The sequence below is a fragment of the Tenrec ecaudatus genome, assembly GCF_050624435.1.
Source record: "Tenrec ecaudatus isolate mTenEca1 chromosome 6 unlocalized genomic scaffold, mTenEca1.hap1 SUPER_6_unloc_2, whole genome shotgun sequence".
Taxonomy (NCBI): Eukaryota; Metazoa; Chordata; class Mammalia; order Afrosoricida; family Tenrecidae; genus Tenrec; species Tenrec ecaudatus.
Genome location: NW_027457606.1, coordinates 444,014 through 471,035, shown reverse-complemented (window position 1 = coordinate 471,035; position 27,022 = coordinate 444,014). Strand labels below are relative to the sequence as shown.

The window sequence follows — 27,022 nt, the reverse complement described above, 5'->3', positions numbered from 1 at the left end:
GCCACAACCTACATACTCAGAAAATGATCTAAAGATAAGCCAAGAGCTGGCCTGCCAAAAAGACTGGGAGCATCCAGGGTGGCTGCTCCATCCTGATGGAAGAAGATTCATGCCAGAAGCTCTGGGAGAGATCTGATTCAAGGACTACATGAAGGTATGCATTTGGGATCCTCTCTAAACTGTCTCAGTTGCTTCTCAGGCACTTTTACATACCCAGGCTTGGACACTGGGTGGCAGATGTCACCCACCGTTGATTGCACTGTGCCCGGGTAAACAATCCCAGAAAGAAAAGGAGCAACCCCAACCACGAGCTCGAGGTAGTAGTCCTGGAGAATTCTGGGAGGTGGAGTTTATGGATATCAAACTTAGAAAGTATGGCTACCGATATTTGCTGGTGTTCGTAGACACCTATTCTGGATGGGTGGAAGCCTTCCCAACCAAGAAGGAAACTGCTGCCACTGTGTGTAAATTATTAGTAACTAAACTCGTCCCTAGATTTGGCCTTCCCACCACCTTGGGGTCCAACAGTGGCCCAACATTTATTGCTCAAATTACTAAAGTCTTAGCAATGCTCTTCAGGGCAAGTAGAAAAAAAATAAACAGAACCCTAAAGGAATTGTTCGTTAAGTTGCATTTAGGACCTGGCGAGAACTGGGTTGATCCTTACTTTACCTTTTGCCCTACTTCAAGTCTGAAGCACTCCCTATGTGAAAAGCATGTCCCCATTTGAATTTATGTTTGGCAGACCTTCCCCAAATCCTCCCAACATTGAAGGAAGTAGAAATAATGGAAGTCACTAATCGTTCCCTCATCGAGTGCCTGCAGCCTGTGCAACAGGTGAGAGACAAATCATCTGCTCTGACACCTTCATTTTGGGCCTAACCAAGGGAAAGGGAACAGGCAGCCAACAACGTGCAACCAGGAAACTGGACATGGGTAAAGAAGCACCAACCTGACACCTTAGAACCTAGGTGGACTGACCCATACCAGGTGATACTTTCAACACCAACTGCTGTTAAAATAGTGGGGAGGGGGCCGTGGATTCATCAGTCATAAGTTAAAAAAAAAAGCCCTCCCTGAGCATATCCTGAAAAGATGGACACCCAGAAAGACGGAAAATCCCTCAAAATTAAGGCTTTACAGAACTTAATTGTTTTTCTCCGAGTATTGCTGATAGCACCCAGTGTTTCCCCCAAGTACAAACACATCTGTGGACTGCTATTCTAACCTCCAGCAGTGAATATGTAACCTCTTATACTGGGTATGACCCCCTGTTTTCATTTTGATTTGTTTGATTTGCTAGGAAAGAATTGGCATTCTGGATCCTTTAAAGGTAAAGGGCACAATGGGACCTATACTGGAATCCCGTCCTATGGGTGCGGAATACCCTCTATAGAAAGAAGGCTCCAAACAAACCATGTCTATATATGCCCGGCTCAAGGACTCCCTAACTGCCAAGGGGAGGGACATTACCATTGTGCAGCTTGGGGTTGTGAAACTATCATTTTCAGGGTGGAAACTTGTTAAAGATGACCCTATTATTTTTACAAGAATGAGACTCAAGTCGGAAGGGTTTGATCCCACTACGTGTATGGTTTCCAAATGTAGCCCAATAAGAATTGGATTCAAGCGTTATTGGGTTCACTGGGAAAACATGGGGAATTCAACATTATGTAAATGACAGAGATCCCGGGACAACCTTTTCTATCCAGCAAAGTAAAATATGGCAACCTGCCATCCGTACAAAGGCCCAAACCTCGGGATAAATCCTGAAGAGCCACAGCTGGTGTCATTAAGATTCCTTTGCCGCACCCTCCAGACTCTCCAGTAACTTTCCCGTTTACTGCCAGCCCAACTCACAGGGCCCTTCTCATTCAGGAGCCACCTCAAGGTTCTGTGTTTGATTCTCGGGATGCTATATTCCAATTTATGAACTCAAATCCTCACCTCACAGCTGATTGTTGGCTTTGTCTGAACCCAGCTTCCCCTTACTATGTAGGCACAGGTACAAATAGCACTATTGGTACAGAGTGTAATCCAATTAGAAATGTTAGTGAAAAGGATTACACGAAGCAGCAGTCTATAGGTGATGTTAGTATGGACTCAAGTCTAAGCTCACTTTAAAAGATTTGCAAGGGCAAGGACTGTGTTTTTATTCATCTAAGTATCCCTTTAATATATCAAGATATCGAGATTTTTGCCTTCAAGCTGTTCCCATTGAACCAAATGGTGATCCTAATTTGTTATCTGCTCCAATGAGTACTTTTTTTACTTGTTCCACAGGACGAACACCCTGTCTCTTTTCCCCAGTATTAGTAGCGGACCCGGGTATTTGTGTGCTAGTGCATGTTAGTCCTCAAGTGTACCTGTGTTCTGGTGAAGGAGGTGTAGGGATAACTTTGGAATTTCCGGATGAGTTCAAAGAGCCCCAGTATTGGTCCCACTGGTAACAGGGCTTGGGATTATGGGATTAGCTGCAGTCGGGTCAGTTGCTTTAATACAAGGAAACTTAAACTATCAGACTCTTAGTCAGCAAATTGCTTTAGATCTACAGGGATTAAAAAAAACCTGTCTCCCATTTATCTTATCCCACATATCTTCCATCTAGGTCTATACACTCCTGAAAGAAATGTTCCTATCGCTATAACACTTCCTGAAAGAATTCTGCACTCTGCTTTACACAATATCAAACTGGCAGTTTTGGTAATTTTGAGGGACTCAATTTGTATTCCTTTTCAAAGTTCTCTGAGTTTTGGAAATAAAATGAAATCTAAAATATCAAGATCAGGCCTATAGAGTGGATAGGGTAAGGGCTCCCAGATGAAATTCACATAGGGCAGACCCTGATGTCATTGAAAACAAACAATAATAATATTACTGACACGGAAAAAAATTACTTCGTGCACCTTTTTCTTGGATGTTTTCTTATCAATTAAGTTTTTCATCATTTTGGACTATCTTCATAATAAGTACCTATGCTTATCCTGCATGTTTTGGGAAAGCTTATCAAGACAATCCTTTAGGACTGCCAAAGTAGCAGTGATTTCCTATGGAGCTCACTACACTGACTTGAAGTTAACGGGCTCAACAGATCCCCTGGGAAGCCACTGCTTTCACCGGATCTTGCTCTCTGGATCACACTGTTCAATGATCTTCATGAACTATTGGTGGATTTTGAGGTCTTCTTGATATTCCTAAAAATGATTGATCCATGTGAAAAAATTGTTTTTGTCGGGGTTCATTCCCACGAATGTGTTGCACGGATTCAATGATTTGGGAAGATATCTATATAAACTTTATTAAATATTTGCTATTAGTCGATTTCAAAGTCATGACTTTCCATGGCATCTGTCTCCTATTTTTGAAGACACTAATAAAACTATCGCAAGTGCATTACTGAGAGAACTTGTCTGCAGCTCTCCACCGATTACAGAAATGTGTGCTGTTTGGAATAAACTCAGGCATATATGGGCTAATTCCTTGTAGGAATACTTTTTGATTTATCCGGTGTTATGTCAATTATATTTCATTGGTTTTGCATCATTTCTATAAACAGATTCACAGTGTTTAATAACTTATGCTCTGTGGGAAATATAACCACAAATCAAAAGTGCATAAATCCTGTACAAAAAGAAACATTCACTTGAAGAGTATAGACCACATCTCCCACCTATACTCTGTAAAATAAAACAAATAAATCGCATCCTAATTTTTGTTAAGATTGAAATAAGAATATAGAACTGCAAGATATCCTTTTGGCTTCCCCATTTTCCTCTAAGTAACATATTCATGTGACAGTGCTTCGAATCTGTGGGGAGATGAGCAGTTCTTTGTTGTCTGTTCTTGGTCTGGAAGTTCCTCTGAAACCCTTTCCCATTGAGTGATTGCTGGCATCTGAAATGCCAGTGACACAGCACCCAACATCACAGCAACCCAAGCACCACCTCGATATGACACGCTGATAGCCAAACTGGACAATCTGAAGAAGAGTGTGGCATCAAGAGTGGAGGAAGGTACTAACACCCGGGGGTATGTAGCCATCACAACCTTGCTGACAGTGGAAAGGACTTGGAACACGTGTGGAGAAAGAGCGAGGAGTGCAGTCTTCACCCTCTATGGAAGCAAGCCCCAAATCCTCATCGCTGGACCCACAGAGAGCATCATGATAAAGGCAGAAAAGATTGAAGTGGTCAAGGATTTTGTCTTACTTGGATCCACAATGAATACTCCTGGAAGCAGCAGTCAAGAGATCAAAAGACATATTGCATTCGGTAAATCTGCGGCACAGACCTCCTTAGAGTACTCACAAATGTGGATGTTACTTTGAGGTCAAAGGTACATCTAAGCCGAGATATGGCATTCTCCATGGCATCATTTGCATGTCAAAGTTGGACGTTGAGTAAGGAAGAAAGAAGAAGACACGCTGCACTTGGGTTGTGGAGCTGGAGAAGAATATTGAAAGTACCAAGTGCTGCTAGAAGCACAAACCGATCTGTACTGCAAGACAGCCAGAGTGGGCCTTGGGAGCACCGAGGGCAAGACTTCGCTTTACATACGTCGAACATTTTGTCAGGACAGACCTAGCCCCGGAGAAGGACATCATGCTTGGTAAGGTGCAAGGGCAGCAAAAGGAGGAAGGCCCTCAAGTAGATGGACTGACACAGTGCCTGCTCCCATGGGCTCAGGCACAGGAACAACTGGGCGGCAGGTGCAGGACCGTGCAGTGCTTCGTTGTGTTGTGCGTAGGGTTGCTATGCGTCAGAGCTAGACTGACGGCACCTAACAACATCATATCTATAATGTAGTAGGCTGAGAAATTCTGAGGACACACAAGCTCGTTGTTTGTTGTTAGTACTTGCACTTGAGTTGGTTTTGACAGATCACGACCCTCTGTCCATCAGAACAAAACACCTCCCGGACCTGTGCTAGTCTAATGGTTGTTGCTTTGTTTAACCTCATGCTGCATCCATTGTGTCATTCCATCCTACTAAGGGTCTTCTCCTTTACCGAGCATGCGCTCCTCCTGCGGGGGCAAGCCTCTGCTTAAAATAGTCTAAAGTATGTGAGGCAAAGCCTTGCCAGCCTTGGCTCTAATACGCATTCTAGCTTTCCTTCCTCCAAGACAGACTGGCTTCTCTTTTTGGCCATCCGTGAAACTCTCAGTATTCTTCACCAACACCATAATTCCAATGCATCGATTTCTTCGGTGTTTTTTATTCCGTGTGCAACTTTCACATGGATATGACGTAACAGAAAATACCATAGGTTAGGTGAGACCGACCTTAGTCCTGAAAGTAACATCCTTGATTTTCAACACTTTAAAGATGTCTTGTGCAGCAGAGTTACCCAAAGCAATACCTTAACTGCTGCTAAGATGAGAATGGATTTTGGATCCAAACAAGATGGAAATCTTTGACAACTTCAATCTTTCCTTCATTTCTCATGATGTTATTTCTTGGTCAGGTTGTTAGGATTTGGGTTTCCTTTATAATGAATTGTAATCCACAATGGAGATTGCAATCCTTCTTCATCAGGAAGTGCTTCAAGTCCTCCTCACTTTCAGCAAGCAAGATTGTGACATCTGTGTATTGCAGGTTATTAATAAGTCTCCCTACAGCCCTAATGTATAACATAATGATAAATTCTACTGTTACCCAGAGGTTTTAATTGGCCAATATTAAGATTTCCAGGTCTTTCTTTATTGTCTTAGCCTGAAAGATCTGTCCAAACCTGTCATGCTCATATATTCCTTTTGGTGTTTGAAATGGTGGTGACATAGCTTCTAGCTTTGTAACAATGTACAAGTCATCAAAGCAGGGCAACTGACAGGTGATGGCCCCTGGTAGTCATGTGTGGTCTCATGTCGAAGATTTAGCAAGTAGAACATAACTGTGCCTTACCCCTAGTTTATCTCATAGAAAACTTCAAGAGTGTCTCTAAGTTGTTTTTCCCTGGAATGAACCTTCCACGGTGACCTTGGAAATTTTATCTCGAAGGTTCCAGGGAGTCTACTGCCTTGGGTCCTGGTTGCATGGCCGAGTACCAGTTAGTACACTCCATTCTGCTATGAGAGCGGGACATATAGTTCTGTGATGTTTGCTCCACATACATGTTTGGGTCTATTTTTAAAAGCAGTTAACCTTCCCGAGTGCAGTTCTCAAATAGAATCAGAAACAGATTACACTCAAATTGCCCTCATTTGGCCTTGTTACAAACATATGCAAGTAATTACCCACTACATAATTCAATATACTTGCATTTAAGCCTACTTGATGAAACTATGTAGTTACACTTAATTGGACAAGGAGATGATCAGCTTCATTACAAAATTAAGAATCGTAAGAGATTATGTTAGTGAATAAGTCACCTAGCTTAGATATGTGTATGTGTAATTGGTTGGTAATGGTATCTTTGATTACTACTACTGATAATGTAATCAATATAAGCAAACTGTGGGTTCCACTGAATGGAGCACTCCATTAGCTCAAGTCATTAGCACGGTAGGGAGTACACTTAAGGTCCGGATGTGGAAATGCAGTTTTCCTAAAGTTTCATCATTACAGGAAAACGTTGCTAACAAAATGAAAAACAAACAAACAACAAACTTAAAGAATATTTCATGTACTATTAAATGTGTTATTAATATATTATGAAAAGGTTGTAGATGATATCTCCTATTTTGTATACTATTCAGGTGGGATGAGCAGAAGAATTATTTAGGAATTAAAGAAAATACAATAATGAAGGGAAGCAAATGTAGACTGTTAAAGAAACAGAGAAAAACTGTCAAATACAACTGTATCTCTTCCCAAGCCAATGTTCCATCACTTACCTTCTTTCTTCCCTAATTCACCAGAACTTGCAAAGAAATATATATTTAATGGTTAAAATATATATATTTCAAAAGATGATTTAAATTAGATGATATATGCTGATATTGAAATACATTAATCTTATGAGCTTTGTTTTCATCTCAGATCCCAAACCACTGTTTTAAAACCATTATGAAATTCTGCAAATGTGAACACTTGAATCTCCTGAGATCCACGGCTTATAAACAAATAAGTATATTTTCTGTACTATTTTTTAAACAATTGATTTCTGAGTGCATGAAACTTGGGGAGAAAAATAATAATCCTTATACTTTTCTGACCAGACTCTTTCCAGTTTTCATTAATTGATTGTACATTTAAAAACTAATGAACATCCTATTAAATATTGTACAATATATGCAGAAAACATTATCATTGTCCCTTAGGGTACAGCTTTTTTTTAAGCATTTGCTAAATGTTTAATTAAAGGCTTACCAACTTTTATCTGTAAATCGTTACTATTCATTATTAAAAGCTATTTATAGGTTCTTTATGGAAAAATACTACGCTATAGGATGGAAACCCAAATAGTTCTCTGAAAACCATAGAACAAAAAAGAAAATACAGCAAGGATGTATTGTTGCCAGCCATCCACACGGCAATTTTCTAGATAAAGAAGAATCTGACCGGCAGTGCTGAGCTGTCAAAGGCTCCTGTCCCCTGAAGCTGGCCGCGTGCACGCTGCAGAGGCCACGCAGCTTCCCCTCTTTCTCCTCCACTATTGGGCCTCCCCATTTCTTTTCGTTTGTTTCTCCTCCAGAAACATTTTATGGAGAAACAGACTTGGTGCTTCTTTTATGGACTCAGATAATAACTTTATAACACATTTACTCATGATGTTTAACAATCATAATTCTATCATAATATTAACTTTCCACCTCATTGGATGCAGGGTCTTGAAGAGAATGATGCAAACTTTATCTCTTTATCCTCAAAGTTTAAAGCAGAATCTAGCACAAAATAGGCACCTCATGCATGGGTTTCAATCTAAATTAAACTGTGGATATAATCTCAAAGTTATTTTAAAACAAAGTACATTTGCTAGGTATATTAAACATAGAAATAATGACTTTTTAAAATGTTGAGCATTTTGTAAGGTGAAAAGACAACAGCAGGATTGAAAAAAATTATTAGAGCTATATTCATAACATTTTTTCTAATTTCATTTATTCATCAGAGTGTAAAAGAAAAGGTTAATGCTGCGTAATCAATAGTTTTGAATAGCCAGGTGGCTGCCAAAAAGAAATAGTTGTAAAGTGAGTAAGATAGTAGGGACATTATGCAAACATCTCTGTTCTTTATTCTCTGACTGGTAAAAGACCTACCTAAAAGTAATACTGTGGTTTCCTTTGATACTAGAAGGCAAGAATAGTGTCAGTTGCTCTACCTCCAACAGTCTTCTCCTTGGAGTTTTTGCCCATCTAATTTTCTCCTTTTTTCCCTCACGTTTCATCAAATTTTTTACTTTCTTCATTTGGTGGTTACATAATTTAGTGTCAACTTTAGACTCTTAAGCATGAAGGGGTGGAGTTTAGCCTGTCAAACAGGTCACATCTTGATGACCTCATTTGAAGGCGCTATGGAGATAAATAGCTCCATGGAGGAGGACCCACACTCCTGGTGAGACATGCCTGTTGGCAAGCCAGATGGAGCTACACTGATGCAGCCATAGCCCTGGAGCTGCAGTAACCATGTGGAGGCCCACACCAGCATTGAGATGCTTCCACTGCCACTGGATCCACAAGACTTCCCACCTACTGACCTGTGACCTTCCTTCATTTGGTGTCAGTGCATGTGTCGCATGAGTCAGAAGAGGAATTTATAGACTGGTATTGGAAATATAGGCTAATATTGGACGTATGGACTTGATCTGGACTGGGATGGGATGTTTTCTTAATATATAATTACTCTATTATATAAAGCTCTTTCTTACCTCTATATGAGTGTCCATGGATTTGTTTCTCTAGTCAACCCAGACTAACACATTATGGTACCAGGAGTGGGGTACTAGAGAAACGAATTGTAAAGATGGAGAGTGGATACTTGTTTGACCTTTGCCTCATGGTAGTGTTTCTTCTTTGTGCTTTTCTTCTTTATGCTTTCATTTTATTTTTTTCTTCTTTTCTACTTCTATTTTCTTTTCCCCTTACTTTTCTTTACTATTCTATTTTCTTTTTCCTACCTTCCCTAGTTTAACAATGACCCACACCAGCCAAATCCACCATCAGCTGTGATATACAAGCAGAAAACAGAGGGGCCTGGACACATTCCTATTATCTGTTATTCCCACAGAGATACTGGTGCTGAGTGCTTAAGAGCACACTAGCACACAATCACCAGTTAAATAGGCGGACACCAGCATCACAATTTCTCAAAAGCAAACAACAACAAGACAAACACATTCTTTCAATTCACAATATTAAATAGCTTAAGCAAACAAAACAAAACAAAAATAGCTTAAATATGTGCCCAAAATATAGAACTAAGGAACATTTCTAAGAAGAACTGTCAATGAAGCTAACTAAGAAGGAATTCAAATAACATGACATTTAGGTATTTACAAAGGCTTGAGGGGAAAAAAATCAATAAAGCTGAAGAAGAAATCAAATAAAACATAAAATATTAGAAGAATGCAGGAAAACACAAAATCAAACTTGAAAAATATAAAAAGTGAGCAAACATACGAAAATAGTAAATGGAAATTGAGAATTGCATTATGATTTCTGAAAAAGTAGACTGAAAGGATAAGTAAGATGCAGCAATAGAAGGCTGTATTTGTAAGCATAAATAAACATTTCTCCATACTAATATGTTAGAAAAATAGAGGAGAAAAAGAAAGTAGAAAGAAAAAAACTAAAGAAAGCCAAAGAATTATGCAGGATACCATCAAAAGGAATAACTTTGTAAGATCAGAATTTCAGAGCAAGCAGATACAACAAAAAGCACAGAGAAAAGTGTTAAAGAGTTATGGGAAGAAAATGTCCCCAGTAGCTGAGAGAACAAAAAGGTATGCCTTCAAGAAGCTGACTGAACTCCAATCAGATAGATGGCTGCAGGGCCAGTGAATTTCTTAACATGACTTTTCTAATGAAAGCTATTGTACCTCCCCTAAAACCTTTCCCTGCCTTGGACTGGGTCAGAAAAGGGGGATGCACTGAGTGGATGCATCTTTGAGAAACTGCTGAAAGGATACTTTCGCTAACCATCCTGTTGGGTATAAGATATGACCCCTTAGGTCAAGCAGGAAAGGGGAACTCATTAGCTATAAGAGCCGTGAGTGGAGTGCCCTCTGGACGCCGGGATCTCTGCATAGTGAAGCTCCTTGTTTCAGAAGGAGGTTGTCCCATCGAGGAGAAGCAGTACCACCAGAAGCTAGAGCATAGAGCAGCGTGGCAGATTTCCCAGGCCCCGGAGAAACTAACACTGAAGGCTTTGAAGGTGGAGCCTGGTTGTGAAGTGGGTTCCCTCTGGGTCCTTAATGTGGGAAGGTGGATTTGCTGAACCAGGGAATTGAGCTGAAGGCCTGTGAGTTGAGGCTTACAGGAGAGTAGCGTGCCTTTGGGGTATTTATTAGAAGACCTGAAAGAACTGTGTAATGTGTCCTGATGAACAACTCTCTCCTGAACATTTCTTGTATTGCAACCTGTTAACTTGCATTATATACCCTTTAATCATGAAAAAGTTTTGTGAGTCCTGTGTAGCCACTGCAACAAATATTAGAACCCAGATATAAACGTAGATAATGCTGTCTGAATGCCAAACCTACTGCTAAATAAAATTACCAAATATATTATAATCACACTTGGTTAAACCAAAGATAAGGAAAGAATCTGGAAAGAAACTCAGGGGAACTGAAAACTTAACTAAAAGAAAAATCATGAAATTAAGCTCTGATTTCTTGGTAGATACTGCACAAGCATGAAGGCATTGCTATAATGTATATAAAACTTTAAAAGAAAAAAAATCAAATTGCCAACCAATAATTTCAAATACAACAGCAAAACTGGGACACTTACAGAAAAACAGAAATGAAAAGAATGTGCAAAACCCATTTTACAGGAAATACTAAAGGGACTTCTTTGGAAAGAGCTAACCATGCCAGGCAACGACCGGATGTCAGCACACAAGTCAGCATACCCGCAGGGCAATACAGGAGTGTCCTGGGTAAGGCAAACAGCCAAGACTAAAATTAGGGAGCCCTGGGTATCAATTTAAATGAGAGAATTATAAAGTAAAAGAGAAGGAATATATTTTGTACTTATAGAAAGTCCAACTGGAGATGGCATATCTATTTTAAATTATATTGCTCTAAACTTGGAAAAATTAATTAATAACAAGATAACATAAAGAAAATTAATAAAAATTAATAAACTTCCTCAAAACAATGGCAAAAGGAAAACCATAACAATAGAAGTGAAGAAAGATCAACAATTTAAAAATTAACAAAGTCCAGAAAATTATATGCAAGAAACTAGTAGCATCACATACACACAATAACAGCAATAAATTAATACCCATTGTTAATTACACTCTACAGAAATAGATTAAATGCAATATGTAAGGGATAAAGAGTAACTAAATAGATAAGAAAACGGGGCCTATCAGATACTGTCTTCAAGGAACACACGTTGGATACAAAGACAAAAATAGATTAAAAATCAAGAGATAAAAAATTTCAAGCTAATAAGAATAAAAAAGAACAGGGGATGGGCAATATTAATTTCTGATAAAACATACAAGGGACAAAGCAGCATAAGAGGCAAGCCATTGATTGTATGATGATGAAAGAATCAATTGAACAAGAAGATATTGTCATAATAATTGTCTAGGTCATAAAAAAGTCAATGAAAAAGCCTCAAGAGACATAAATCAAACTCTTAACAGAATTGAAGAGATAAACAGAAAACTTGCAAATAGTAGCAAGAGACTTTAATACACCACTTTTAATGAAGACTAGAACAGCTACATAGGAACTCAACAAAGACGCAACAAAACTGAATGCATCAATCAACATGATTTCATACACACATACAGATCACTTCACTCAACAACATACTATACATTCTTTTCCAACACATATGGATCATTCTACAGAATAGATCACATGCTAGGCCACAAAGCTAAATCACAATAATTTAAGAAAAACATCAAATACTATAATGCATCTTTTAAGAGCAAAGTGCTCTAAAATTAGAAATCAGCAATAGAAAGATCAATAAACAATCAACTACACCAAAGTTAAATAATAGCTTTAAATAAAAAACTATCAAATAATAGATATTTTTTAAAACTCCTTAAAGCAAACAAGAATAAAACCTCAATACTCACAGAAAAAGTACTGCTCAGAAAAACAATCTAGCAATAAACACACACACACACACACACACACAAATAACAAAGAACCCAATCACCACTTTAACCCAACATCTCTAATAATTAGAAAAGGAGCTCTATAAAAGGCCTACAATCAACAGAAGAAAAGAAGCAACAGATCAGAGCAGATACTAATGAAACATTAAAATAATAGACTCAACAATGTAGACCTTGTTTCTTTGAAAAGATACACAAATCATTGGAAATGTAACAAAGAAAAAGAAGGAAAAAGACTAGTGAAATGGATAACACCACAAGAGTCAGGTAAAATAAAAGGGATACCCAAAATATGCACAACTGTGCTCCAAAAATGTTTTAAACTATAAAATGTACATATTTATAGAAACACACAACTTACCTAAAGTAATAAAGAATGAAGTAGATATTTTGAACAGAGCCATCATTAAGCAGAAATGAATCCTATTATTAAACTCACAACAGCAGCAGAACAAAAGTCTGTGCACACAAAGTTTCATTGTAGAATCTTACCAACTCTTCAAAGAAGAGCTGACTCTAATCCTACTTGGGCTATTCCAGAGTACAGAAAAAGATGAAATACTTGCAAACACACTTAATGAAGCAAACATACCCATGATATTAAAACCAGGCAAAAGCATCACTAAAGAGGGAAAATCATAGACACATATCCTTGATAAGCATAGATATTAACATTCTCAACAAAGTTTATTCAACAGTACACAAGAACATATTTAAAAATACATCAAGACCAAGTGGGATCCATAATGTTTATTTAAGAATGGTTCAATATTAGGGGGGGGAAATCAGTTCAATAACTACATTAAAAAATTTTCATTTCCAGAAAATTAATTTTCCTAAATATAACACACACTCTTGATAAAATAGTAATAGATGGGTAATTCCCATCAAAATCTAGGACACATATACAAATCAATGGCCAACATTAGTCACAATGAAGAATCACTGTAAGTATCACACTGTGCACAGGTACTGCACAAGAATGCCCTGAAGGGTCACTTCTATTCACTGTTGTGCTGGGAGTCTTAGTTAGAGCTCCGGTGCAAAAAAGGGAAAATTTAAATCATCCAAATTGAAAAAGTATAAATAAACTCTATTTTCAGATGTTATTATCAATTTGCAACAATAAGTCAAGATTCGTTTCCACCAATAAGCAGAAATCTGAAAAGAAACTCAGGAAAACACTGATCATTTACAATGCTGTTCTTCGTTGCTCTGAGACCATTCTGACACATAGGGAGCCGACGCACAACAGAACGAAACCCTGAGAGTCCTGCGCCATCCTTACAAGTGTCCCCATGCCTGAGCCCATTCTTGTAGACACGTGCCAATGACTCGTTGATGTGCCTTCTTGTTTGCTGGTCTTCCATTTTACCAAGAATGATGTCCTTCTTCAAGGACTGGTCTCTCCTGATAATACGTCCAAAGTATGAGAGACAAAGTCTTGCCATCCTTGTCTAGAAGAAGCGCTCTGGCTAAACTTCTTTCATTGTACTAGTCAGTCATCAGCTGCAGTCATCATTGTACCAGTTTTTCATTGTACCAGTCATCAGTACTTTCAATATTTTTCTTTAGTACCACAACTCATTTGGATTAATTCTTCTTCGTTCATCCTTATTCAGTGTCCAACAGTCATATGTTTGTAAGGCAACTGAAAATACTATGGCTTGTAACATCAAAGCCTTTCAAAACTCCAGAAGCCTCGTGCAACAAATTTACCCAAAGTATTATGCCTTCTGATCTCTTGACAGCAGCTTCCATGAGCATTAATTGTGGATCAAAGCAAGACAGATTTTTGACAAATTCAATCTTTTCTCCCTTTACCACGATGGTCCAGTTGTGAAGATTTTCGTTGTCTTGAATTGACTCATAATCCAGAATGAAGACCGCAATCCTTGTTCTTCAAGTGCATCGAGACCTCCTCATCTTCACCAAGCAAGGTTGTGTCATCTTCATACACTAGGTTGTTAATAAGCCTACCTCCAAACCTGATGCTACATTCTCCTTCATAAAAGCCAGCCTCTCTGATTCTTTCCTTAGCATACGGACTGCACCAGTACAGTGAGAGGCTACAACCATTTACAAGAACTACTCAAAGGAAATACTTAAGAGTAAATCTAACCAGAGAAACAAAAGGCCTATACAAAGAAAACTAAGAACACAAATAAAATCAACCCAAAGAAAAATAAATAAATGATAGAGTGCACCATGTTCATTATACAGAAAGACACAGCATTGTGGAAATATCAATAACACCCCAAAAGATCAATAGATATAATGCAAACCTGACCTAGTTTCCAATATAACTCTTTAAAGAGAGGTAAAAACCAATTACCAGCTTTATATGGAAAGAAAAGAGACACTCTAGAGTAAGAACAATACTAAGGAAAAACAAGGTAGGATACATTATACTTCTCAATCTCAAAACCTACTGAACAGCCACTGGAGTGGAAAAAAAACAGAAGGGGAAGAAGAAAAGAAAAAGCCTTTTAGTGTTTCAATAGACTCATAATCAATGGAATGGAATAAAAAAATCCAGAGGTAAATCCATCCGACTATGGATAGCTGGTCCTTGTAAAGGGTCAAAATGCATTATCTAGGAAAAAATAATATTAAAGTGGTACTGACCATGCTGGATACTCATTTATAGAAAAATTAAACTGGGTATATATCTCATATCATACATAAAAGAAATTCAAGATGAATTACAGATGTGAAACCTAGAGCTAGAGAGGTTATCACTGATACCACAGGGACACACATGAGAGCCGTAACACAGAGCTAAATACACGATCAAATGTAAGTGAGAACACTTCAAGAGCAGGAGACACGCTGGATCACTGGGGTCTTCCTAAGAGCAGGCACTGCTGTGCACCCAAGGTGCCACCCAAACATGGAAAGGGAAGCCACAGCCCGGGGAAATGTGTTTGCCAGTACCAACGCAGCAAGGGAACTGATCTATAGAATTTATGGAGAACTTGAACACAAGAAAAAGATAAATAATCCAATAAAAATTAAGAAACCATAAATGGAATTTCATAATGTCAACCAGGAGGCCAACAACCATATGAAGTAATTCTTATGATTATAAGATATTTAAGAAATTAAATCAACACAACAAAGGGATGACTATACTTCAGCATTAATAGCAAAGTTTATAGAAAAAAAATGTAAAACAGCATACAAAAAAGGCTAGCAAGACTCCATATAAATCTGGTGGCACGGTAAAGTGATGCTGTCACTGTGAAAAATGGCGTAGCACTTCCTTAAATGTGGAAATAGAAATACCATGCGACCCAGCAAGCCATCTCCTTGGAAAATAAAAGCTGTCACACAATAAGAGCTGTGACACACACAGATACATGCACACTCGTGTTCCTGTAGCCCTCTTCAAAATAGCAAAAGCGATGGAGACAATCTAATGGTCAGCAACGGGAGAAAGGCTTCTCTAAGGTACATGCGCACAGTTGAATACTACACAAACTAAACCGTGAACTTGTAAAACACCTGGAGCATGAATAAACCTAGAGGATATTTTGCTGAGTAAAATTAATCAGTTGTAACAGGACAGGTAAAGTATGAAACCACTACTCTAAAAAGTAAAAAAAAAATCCACATTGAAAGAAATATTCTTTGATAATGATCAGAGGTTGAGGGCAAGGGAAGGTAGATTACGGACCAGAGGCAGGCATATTAACTACAGTAGAGAGGAAGGCAATGCATAAGAGCAGGGAGAGCAAAAATGACGAACGCTAGCCGGAGTCCCACAGCCAAAGTGAGCAGGTGTAAATACTGTTAATACCCAACCTTGCAATTAGGATGATTTCCAAGTAGATTCAGGATAAGCATGACGGCTGTAAGGTGTGGAAGGGAGACTGGGAGTATACCCGTTAAGTATACTTGTTTGAAAACTGATTACTTGTACAGGCATGTTTACTATTGCCAAAAATACATCCACGAATGTAGTCAAGCATATAGGGGCCAAGTTCTGAAACCTTCTTAGATATAACCAAAAACCTTGAGGGAAGACGTTGCTAGAGCTGCGGGCTCAGGGTCATGGTCAACTGTCACACCAGAGTCCACGAAGGCAATGCTGTACATCCCACCTAAAGGAGTAGTGTCTTGTTCTTAAACGCTTTTGAGGGGTCATCCAAGTGAACTACTGGCTTTCCCCCTCTGGAAGAGTGAGGAAGAAATTTGAAGCCATATGGGAATAATTGGATCAATGAACTAGGGGTCACGCAAACACCTGTCTCTGTCACGCTGAGACCAGAAGAACTAGGCCGGCTCTACTACCACTATCGGCTGCTCTGAAAGGGGTCGCATCAGAATATTCCCAATAGAGCAGACGTATGAGGAACACTCAAAATAACAGAAACCACCAGGCTTCCTAATCAGACACAGGTGATTCTGATCATGGCCCTCGGTCACCTGTTAGATCCGGAAATGAACTCACTCCCATGGCGCTCAAGTTTCAGCCAGGCAAGAGACTGTTTTTTTTAAGGAGTACAATAATCCTAGAGATATACGTCCACCTTGAGACTCTAAAAGAGCAGCATCTTCCCAAGGACAACAGCCAGTGGGATTAGGAATGAGGTAGGAATGGGAACAGGCAACAGACGGAGGAAGTAATCTTAGATCGTGGGAAATGCAATGAATGACATAAAATGTGTACGAACTCTTTAATGAAAAACTGATTTGCTCCGTAAACAATGGCAAAGTAAAAGGCTGAAGTTAAAAGAATTACAATTGTATAAAGAATTGTTAGCAGCAGGGCCTAGTCCTTAAAGAAGGACTTCAGACTTGATAAAACAGTCAGCGTAGAGGAAACACACCCTCAGGGTGATGGAGTGAACCAGTCGCTGCAAAACTTGGCTGAGCCACTGCAGTGATTGTAAAGGAGCGCCCTGCTGGGCAGCATTTCATTCAGTTCTACCTGATGACACGAGGAGCTGGAAGCGATGCAACAGCACCTACCCACTGACTACTCCCTGTATGGCCGCTATGTTGTTAGGTACCCTCACACTGGTTCCACCATCCCTATGCATAACAGAGTAAAGCACCTCCCATCCTGCTCCATCCTCACACTTGGTCTTCTGTTTGAGCCCTTTGCCGCAGTCACTTCACTGTGTCAATACATCTCATCAAGGGCCTTCCTCTTTTTCACCGCCCCCCTACTTTACCAAGCATTCTGCCCTTCTCCAGGGTCTGGTCTCTCCTGACAACATGCCCAAGGTACATGAGATGAAGTCTTGCCAGCCTTGCCTCTAAGGTGCTCTCTAGCGGCACTTCTTCCAGGACAGATCAGTCTGGTTGCTTTTTGAGAAGGGTATGTCACGTCCAATATTCTTCACCAACACCACAGTCAGAATACATGGATTCCCCCCCTTACTCATTGTCCAACTTTACACGCATAGGAGGCAATTGAAAACACCATGGCTTAACTGGAGATCCCCTCATAGAGGGGCTTAGGAGAGGAGATGGGTCAGTCAGGGTGCAAGGTAGTACCGACGAAGAGCACAGCTTTCCCCCAGATCCTGGATGCTTCCTCCCCCCAACTACCATGATCCGAATTCTACCTTGCAGGGCTGGATAGGGCAGAGGTTGTACACTGGTACATATGAGGGCTGGAGGCACAGGGAACCCAGGGTGGATGATACCTTCAGGACCAGGGGTGTGAGGGGCGAGGCTGGGAGAGTGGAGGGTGAGTGGGTTGGAAAGGGGGAACTAATTACAAGGATCTACATGTGACCTCCTCCCTGGGAGAGGGACGGCAGAGAAGGGGGGGAAGGGAGACTCCGGATAGAGCAAGATATGACAAAATAACGATGAATAAATTACCAAGGGCACATGAGGGAGGGGGGAGTGGGGAGGGAGGGGGAAAAAAAGAGGACCTGATGCAAAGGGCTTAAGTGGAGAGCAAATGCTTTGACAATGATTGGTGCGGGGAATGTATGGATGTGCTTTATACAATTGATGTATGTATATGTATGGATTGTGATAAGAGTTGTATGATTCCCTAATAAAATGTAAAAAAAGGAAAAGGGAAAAGAAAGAAAGAAAAGAAAATGATTAGGGCAAAGAATGTACAGATGTGCTTTATACAATTGATGTATGTATATGTATGGACTGTGATAAGAGTTGTATGAGCCCCAAATAAAACGTTTAAAACAAAACAAAAACAAACAAACAAACAAAACAACAACAACAAAAAAGAAAACACCACGGCTTGGGTCGAGCACACCTTAGTCCTCACAGCGACATTTTATAGTTATTGTGTTACCTAGAGATGTGTTAATTCATTTCAGACTACTATCTTTAAGAAACTTCAAGCTTAATACTAGTACGTCAATTTTAGAAATAGACATAGGTTTATTACAATTAAACAAATTGCCAAACTCGCCTTGTTAAAAAGTCAAAGAATGAAAGCCAGGATAGGCGAGAAAGCCCTTATAATATTGCCAAGAAAGCTCCCACACACTGGCCTCCTCTAGTATCACTCGTACCATTCCCTAACACCTGTCCACATGTCACTGTCTTAGAACTTACGACACTCTATTCCACACGCAACTAAACATAGAGCATAATTCCAGATGCTGTGAAATTAAAGCAAGTAAGTTTAGGGAAGGAGAATTATGAGAGAATAGCTTGAATCCTCACTAAACAAAACTGTATTAAGTTAAGGAACAGGTTGAACAACCATAGCAGAACACATCTCAGAATATGGCTGAGAAGAGCAGCAACCTCAGAAGTCCTGAGCAGGAACACATGCGGGAGTTGGAAAAGTAGCAAGAAGACCTTCCTGGGTGGAATGGGAATGAGGTAGGACAGAGGGTGATGGCTACAGAACAAAGAACCTTAAGTAATAAGGCTCGAGTTTGCTTTCTACGTGGGACACAAGGCCACTGCAAGTCTTGTTGGAGAAGGGCGTGGTCAGATTTATTACTGGGAAGGGTGACTCTGGCTGCTGCAGAAAACACACTCAAGTCTGTCACACAGTTTTTCAAGATGAGAGCAAAATGAAATATGATTCCAACTTGATCTCCTCTCTCACTATATGGACTATGCTCATGAGAAAAATAGATAACTAGTGAATGAAGTGGATGTCATGAAAACACAGAACACGATATTTTAAGATAGACATTGCATGATATATCTTTTTGAAATCTTTTTTTAAAGGTGCAGACATTAAACATTTTCCAAAAGCTTATCTACACATTATTTATTGTTGTTCAACTGTGTAATCTAACAAGATATTGAGAAGGTTACTTAGAAGTTGTTTAATAGTGAAGATATTTTAAAAGCATACCCTTAGAAAATTATATATTCTACCTTTAGTTAATCAGCAGAGCTATCCGATGGTTTAAATATGGGAAAATATTTAAAAGAAACTGGGGAAATTATCCATGCAGTGTACTATTCCCAGACAAAAGGTGATGGAATTCTGCTTATTGGTGAATTTACTGATGTTCTACAAAGCTACCTGGATAAAAAATGGACAAAAAATTCCAGCAGGATTTTGCGGAGGTTGAGTTTAATGCCATCCAGATTCAAATCATTAACCTAAAGATCCATAAGTCATAGGAGACTTTAATTTCCTTTTAAAAACTGCTTTATAGAGAAATGTGTGGAAAACATGAAACTAAAGGAGGGAAAGATATTACTCAAACCAAACCAGTTAAAAATAACTAGGAATATTTCTCCTTGTATAACATTTGAGTGTTGCATTTTTATAGAGATTTTGTTATACTATATATAAAAAATTATATATCATATTAACATCCTAATTTTTTTACATTACTATGAGCTGTTCAAAATTCCCTCATGGATTGAATCTTGGCTACATAAGTTTCCATGAAAAAAAGTAACAGGGCTATTGGCATCTTTATTACTCTTCTACATGTTCTAAATAAATTTCTATGCATGAAATCTCCAAGTTGAGTTTTGAAAATTGGCATTTGGCTTCTGTGATCCCTGAAAAAATCTCTAAGTTTGTGTTTTCAGTCTTTGTCCACCATCATGCGGTGGGGATAGTCACAGTGATGGCCCACAGGAATTCAACCCTCGGTGTGTGTCGAGTTGGAATGAAGTCCTTGAAATCTGAACTTGTAAGCGTTAAGAATTAGGATCAGCATAAATGTGTTTCCCATACACAGGTTATTAGTTGACCCTCTTCCATGGTTTCTCTGACAGCAGTCATTCCTTAATGGAAATCTTTACTTCTCTACTGGATTTGATCAGAAATAAATAACATGATAAGTAAAGGTGTAAGCACAGGCTCATGGAATCAACAAAACGGGTAGCAGATGTCCAAAGCATATAACATGTGCAAGCCAAGCAGATAAGATATAGGGAAAAGAGAACATCAGAGTGGAAGGGAACTGGGAGCGACTAAATGAAACTAACATTTAAAAAAATGTTGAATGCAATAACAGTTATATTTTCTGGTTCATTTTGGACCCATCAGTTATAACTTCACAATCAGCTCTTATTGACCACATGAGAATGGTAGTCATCTGCACTATAATCAGGTGGCTCATGACATTATCCGATCCTGTACAAAGTTAACTTACACTTAGCGTCATGTTGAGCATACCCTTGAAATTGTACTATGGTATTTAGAACAGCCCTCGCTCCAGCTGGGAACCAACAGCAGTGGTTCAATGAACTAAGAAGATGCAGGATCACAGGACAGAAAGTGAATATGGACATTTTAAAGTATGATTTTAAGAAACAAGGATCATGGATATCTGGGAAGGGCTCACCACCAAACATTACAAAACAAAAGAGTGAAATCTTTCCAAGTGACTTAAAAGTACTATTTCTTTTGACTACCTCAGGCCTTAATTTTTTTAGCTACCAATTTCCAAATAAAATGTTTGTGCTAATGCCTAAATTCAAATGTAAATTGCATTTGACAAATGCTAGTTTTTAATAAATTGCCTTTATTTTTGATTATTCAAATGCACTTGCTATGATAAAACCAAATTTTAAAAGCAACATAATTTAGCATCTTGGTAAATGAAATGAAAACAACTAAGTGGAGTACAAAGATAAAAGTTCACAGAATATAAAACAAAAAGGATTTGTGAACCCATATAAAAAACAATTCCAAAATTAAGTTCCTTCTTCAAATTAAATGAAGAGATTTATTTCATTATACACTCAGGCTTAATGGGTTCAAATCATTGGACTAGTATAGCTAGTGCTAAAGTTATTAATAGAAATACATCATAATCTGTTCCAAATGCTACATACAGTCCTGGCTGTAGTAAAATAATAGTAATAATGTTGAAGAAAGTGCAACTATTTCAGTATCTGAAATAGCCACCTCCGCAGATTCCATTAGAACAGAAACACGGCTCCTACTTGTGGAATCATTTTCCTTCTAATGATGCAAACTATTTGACTGATCAAGGGCCAACTTATGGCAGTATCACAGTGAGCCATTGAAAATGTGTCCGAAACTTCTGGATAATAAACAAACAAGTTTCACTAGTCAGGATCTATTTTTAGAGACAAAGCAAATGGTAAAAATGATAAGGCATGGCTACTGTATTCTCCATGGCTTTGCATATTGTTTTATTTGCAAAGCAGTCAGTTTTAAGCCATCCAATTCTCAATTTTCTATGGGCAGATTTAGCAATCGGTGAGACTCAAATAGGAATGAGAAACAGGGGAAGAGTTCAATGAACAGAGATCATATTTTGGGTCTTAGCATAACTCACAAACTGAAAACATGGGGTGGGGGTGTCATGAAGTACATATTTATTTTAGAAATATATATATAGTGAAAATTGCTCTGATGGAATGAATGATGCCTCAAATGGGCTTCCACACAGAAGGAATGGGTACAGAGGGTGGTGGATTAAAGGAGGCACACCTGAGTTAACTATTACTGATGCAGAGGGATGGATGCAAAAGAGTTCACTACATCTTCTGTCAGCTTTTTCATATATTTGAAATTCTTCATAATAAAATGTTAGACTGTCAAGTGGGAAGTAGTTCTAAGCTTTCTGTGTATGCCGGGAGTAGGCATCATGATGTCATCCTAAGGCATATGTTTAAAAGTATTTGATGAATATTATCTTCAAGAAAGTCAATCATTTCAATCTTGCTTTCCTCCTTGACAAAATGGGCAAATGATATTTAGCTCTCATGGTCATTCTAAGGGTTAAAAAATCACAAACAGAGGAGTATTTCTTATATAAACTGTACAGCGCCTTAAGGCTGAAGGAGCAGAACTAGAACTTCTGCGACCATGTGCTCTCCATCTGCATTCTGACCTTGATTTGTTCCCTGCACTGAGCTACTAAACTCGTGGGTAGATCCCAGCACATCCATTCCCTGCTTAGGGACAAATTACCAAATGGTAGTGTAATTGCCATGGGAAAATTATGACTCTGTTCTGAATTATCTCCATCATAAATCCAAAACCAGTCAAACAAGCTCTGTCACCAGAGCGACAGGCCTGCTCTATAGTGACAAGAGTCCCACATACAAGTGCCCATAAATCCGTGAGTACCACCGCCCTCCAACGTCATCCTGAAGCAGGCGTTCACGTCAGATGCGGAAAGCCAGGCTGGCAGCATGTTGGGCACCACTGTGGAAACAATGCAAATGAGGTGATAGACAGCCGTCAGCAAGAGAAAGCCCCTTCATCTGCCTCTTGTGGACTGTACACGTGGCTGCAGGAAGCTGTTTGTTTGCTTCTGCATATTTTTCTACTGCATTGAAGGGGGAGGGGAGAGGGCGTATTACAATTAAGAAGCTTAATAGGCACTCGGGTCTCTTTCTTTTAACTTGAATCATTTCTGTTACTAGAGGTATAAAAGCCTGTCGAAGAAATAAACTTCTCTCAAGCAATCACAGTGAGGGACATGACAAGGACCAGAGAAGGACACATCTTTGTGCGAGTCCTTATTTTCTTCTCTAGTCTTGGGGGAATGTTCATCTTGACTTAACAGAGAGATGAAACATCGACTATAATTCCTCATGATGTACAGAGGTATTTTCCTGCCTCTCAGAATGTTATACTCTATTTCAAATTAGAGTTAAAAGCCACCCAATTCCATTGCAGATGAAATGTGGGCAGTAAAAAAGATTTTTTCTATGGGAGAGCGAGGCGGGACATCAACTAAAAGGCGGGTTCTGTTGAAAAGCTAGCTGGGCTACCCTGAATTCAGCGGTGAGGAGGAAGGTATGCTGGGTAGTTTTTGTTTGTTTTGACACTTTGCTCTCTTTCTTCAGGGGTTCAAGTACAGAGAAAGGGTAAAGGTACACCCATGGCTGAGCTGTGACATGTACACAGTAGACGCTGCACTGAAACAATGCTATGAAGTTACTTGAGAACTTACACCTGCAAAGGACTTTGTATTTATACCTCACCATTTTATATTCTTAGAATTATTATACACTGGAATAGTGTTTAAATCAAATCAAATTAAGCAAAAAATACATGAAGTTTCTCTATCACCTGGAGATTTTTTTTCTAGGTAACAGTAACTAAGAGACAATTTATAAATCTCTCCAGGCAAAGAGGGATGAAGGGAAATTGCTTTCTCTAGCAAGAGTTTGCACTAGACTACAAAACTAACGGTTGATATTTCAACCCACTCAGCACAGCCATGAAGAAAACTACGGCGACCTGTTTTTGTACCATCGATGGAGGTGAGAAAATTGCTCTCTGACCAGCGGAATGGCAACATCTCTACTGTATCTCAATTTAACATACAATTTTGTTTCTGAAAATACACTATTTATATAGAAATTTTATTAAATTGGGGATCTTTAGGTTAGGAATATAAACCATAAGCTTTCTTTGATTTTTCTTTAATGCTGATGATATTCAAATAAAGTTTAGGAAAGAGTAATGATTATGATGTTCTAACTCAATGATGAATAACAATTCAAGGACATTAATGGTATGGATTTACTATTTTCTATCAGTGACACTCATTAATTAAAATAATCATCCTTCGTTACTATCTGAAAATTATCCCTCATTACCATTTGTAAGAGGTAATTTTCTAAAGTAGAAGCATCAATAAAATAACAAAGAATGACAAAAATACAATCTAACAACAGTGATATGTGCTCATATTCTAAATATGAAAATCCAAATAAGTATATATCTTTTTAAAATTATCAAAATATCTTATATTTTCCTGAAATAATGGTATATAATTCAAGATTATTAATGAAGTTGCAAGTCACATGAAATTGAAAAGATGAGGGGGTGTAGGGAGGGAGGGGAAAAACGAGGACATGATGCCAGGGGCTTAAGTGGAGAGCAAATATTTTAAGAATGATGAGGGCAATGAATGTACAAATGTGCTTTACCAATTGATGTATGCATGGATTTTGATAAGAATTTTATGAGTCCCTAATAAAACGATTAATAAAAAAAAGAAATTGAAAAGGTGAGAAAATACCGTCAAGTTAACTGAATCATATTTATAAAAGGTCTAAAATATAAATTTAAAACAAAACAATATCATTATTATTTAACACACAACACTGGAAAAACAATAATTTTTATAAGACTCATATAGTAATAAGAAAAAAGATGACTGATAAAATAGTTCATTAAAAATTATAGTTTTAAGAAAAAAATGCAAAATTCATAGAACCTAAGTGGCTAAAAATCACCATAACACGTAGACTCACTGTTATTTTGTTCTAAAAGAAAATATCTCAATTAAAATATTATAAAAGAATCAATTTATTCTTTCTTACCTGATTTATCAGTAGTTTAACCAGTATCCACTGAATCCTACAAGCATTATGAATAAGCCAGGTATTTACACTTTCTATAATATCTCTTGTCTTTATGGAGCTTTATTTATTGACTTTTAAATTTCTTTCTTGGTATAAAATTTTATTTTCATTGTTCCAAAGGACAGCATTGATTCTGCAGCTCCGGGAGATGCACATATCTGATCAGAGCACACAGGAGCAGATGAAGGGGCAGGAGGAGAGAGTGGAACACAGCCTGGCCCACCAGGCCGTGAGGATGATATTCCTGAGTAGAGCAGCCAATCCACAGAGAGGACAACATGGCTAGCCCCACTACGAGACATAATGCCCCTCAGTGACCAAGGGTGATACAGGGGACAGCACCGGAGACACAGTGTGTGAATTGCACCTGACCTGATCCCACCACACTGAGGCAAAGCACTGGGGGAGTGCAGCAGAACAGCAAGAGAATGGAGAGGCAAGGTCCCCAGGGAATGCTGAAAGTGGACTTTGGGGCCAGGGCGTGGTGCCCCAACAGACTGGACTGGAAAACGCTCCTAAGGGCCAGCAAACGATCCCTGAACTAACTACAACCTTTTCTCTTGAGAACTGTTTTGTTCTGTTCTTTGTCAGTGTTTTTTTTTTTTGTTTTGTTGTTTTGTCTGGTTGTATACTGTTGCTCTGTTTTCCTCTTTCTTGTTTTCGTGCACGTTAGAGTCTCCACAGGTCTGTCTGAATAGGACAGGCAGGATGAACTATCTGGAGGAAAAACAACGGGACCGACAGTTCCGGGGGGACTTGGAGTAGGGGGGTAGGGGGGTAAGGAAGTGGTGTTCACAAACACAGGGACAAGGGAACAGCATGGGACCCAAAATGGTAGCAGGGGGGGGGGAGTGGCAGGCCTGGTGGGTAATGATCAAGGGTAAGGTTGCGTAGAGAAGAGGTATACTCTAACCCAGGTGGTGACGAAGCATGGTAGTAGGGCAGGAGGAAAGTCAAGGGAGATGGAGGAAAGAGCTAGGAGTCAAAGGGCATTTATGGAGGTCTAGACAAAGACATGTACATGCAAATATATATAGGAGGATAGGGAAATAGATCTATGTGTCTATATTTATAGGTTAAGTATTAAGGTGGCGGAAGGACCTTGGGCCTCTACTCAAACACTCCCTCAATGCATGAATATTTTCTTTTATTAAATTGGAACTCTATGATGCTCACTCTCCCGACACAACTGCTGGAGCCAAAGTCGGTGAACAAGTAAATGTGGTGAAGAAAGCTGATGGTACCCGGCTATCAAAAGAGATAGTGGCTGGGGTCTTAAAGGCTTGAAGATAAACAAGCGGCCATCTAGCTCAGAAGTAACAAAGTCCACATGGAAGAACACACCAGCCTGTGTGATCAAGTGGTCCCAAGGGATCAGTTAACAGGCATCAAAGAACAAAAAATCATATCATTGGCTGCACACCTCCATGATAGGATCGCTGAAGACAAATGGGTGCATAAGCAAATGTGGTGAAGAAAGCGGATGGTGCCCAGCTATCAAAAGAGATAGTGTCTGGGGTCTTAAAGGCTTGAAGGTGAACAAGCGGCCATCTAGCTCAGAAGCAAAAAAGCCCACATGGAAGAAGCACACCAGCCAGTGCAATCACGAGGTGCCAAAGGGACGAGGTCTAAGGCATCATGCAAAAAAAAATGATGTGTGTGTATATGTATATATATGTGTGTGTATGTATGTATGTATATACATACCATATTGAATGAAGGGGGAAGTGGAGACCCAAGGCCCAAGTGTCGGCCAATGGAGATCCCCTTATAGAGGGGTTTAGGAGAGTAGATGGGTCAATCAGGATGCGAGGTAGTACCGATGAAGAACACAGCTTTCCCCCAGATCCTGGGTGCTTCTTCCCCCCAACTACCATGATCTGAATTCTACCTTGCAGGGCTGGATAGGGCAGAGGTTGTACACAGGTACATATGAGGGCTGGAGGCACAGGGAATCCAGGGTGGATGATACCTTCAGGACCAAGGGTGTGAGGGGCGAT

The 27,022-nt window shown here is 39.1% G+C and overlaps 1 protein-coding gene across 5 annotated transcripts in view; it reads right to left on the bottom strand.

The window, feature by feature from the left end:
- Positions 1-27,022, bottom strand: part of LOC142435896 (thyrotropin-releasing hormone-degrading ectoenzyme-like) — a 477,641-nt gene that overhangs the window by 152,922 nt on the left and 297,697 nt on the right. Inside the window, exon 9 of one of the 5 annotated variants that reach the window (XR_012781659.1) lies at positions 21,352-22,845. The exons of the other annotated variants lie outside the window; for them this stretch is intronic. The gene's annotated coding sequence lies outside the window, so the exon portion shown is untranslated. Of the gene's footprint in view, positions 1-21,351; positions 22,846-27,022 lie in introns of those variants that run through there. 5 annotated transcript variants of the gene reach the window in all.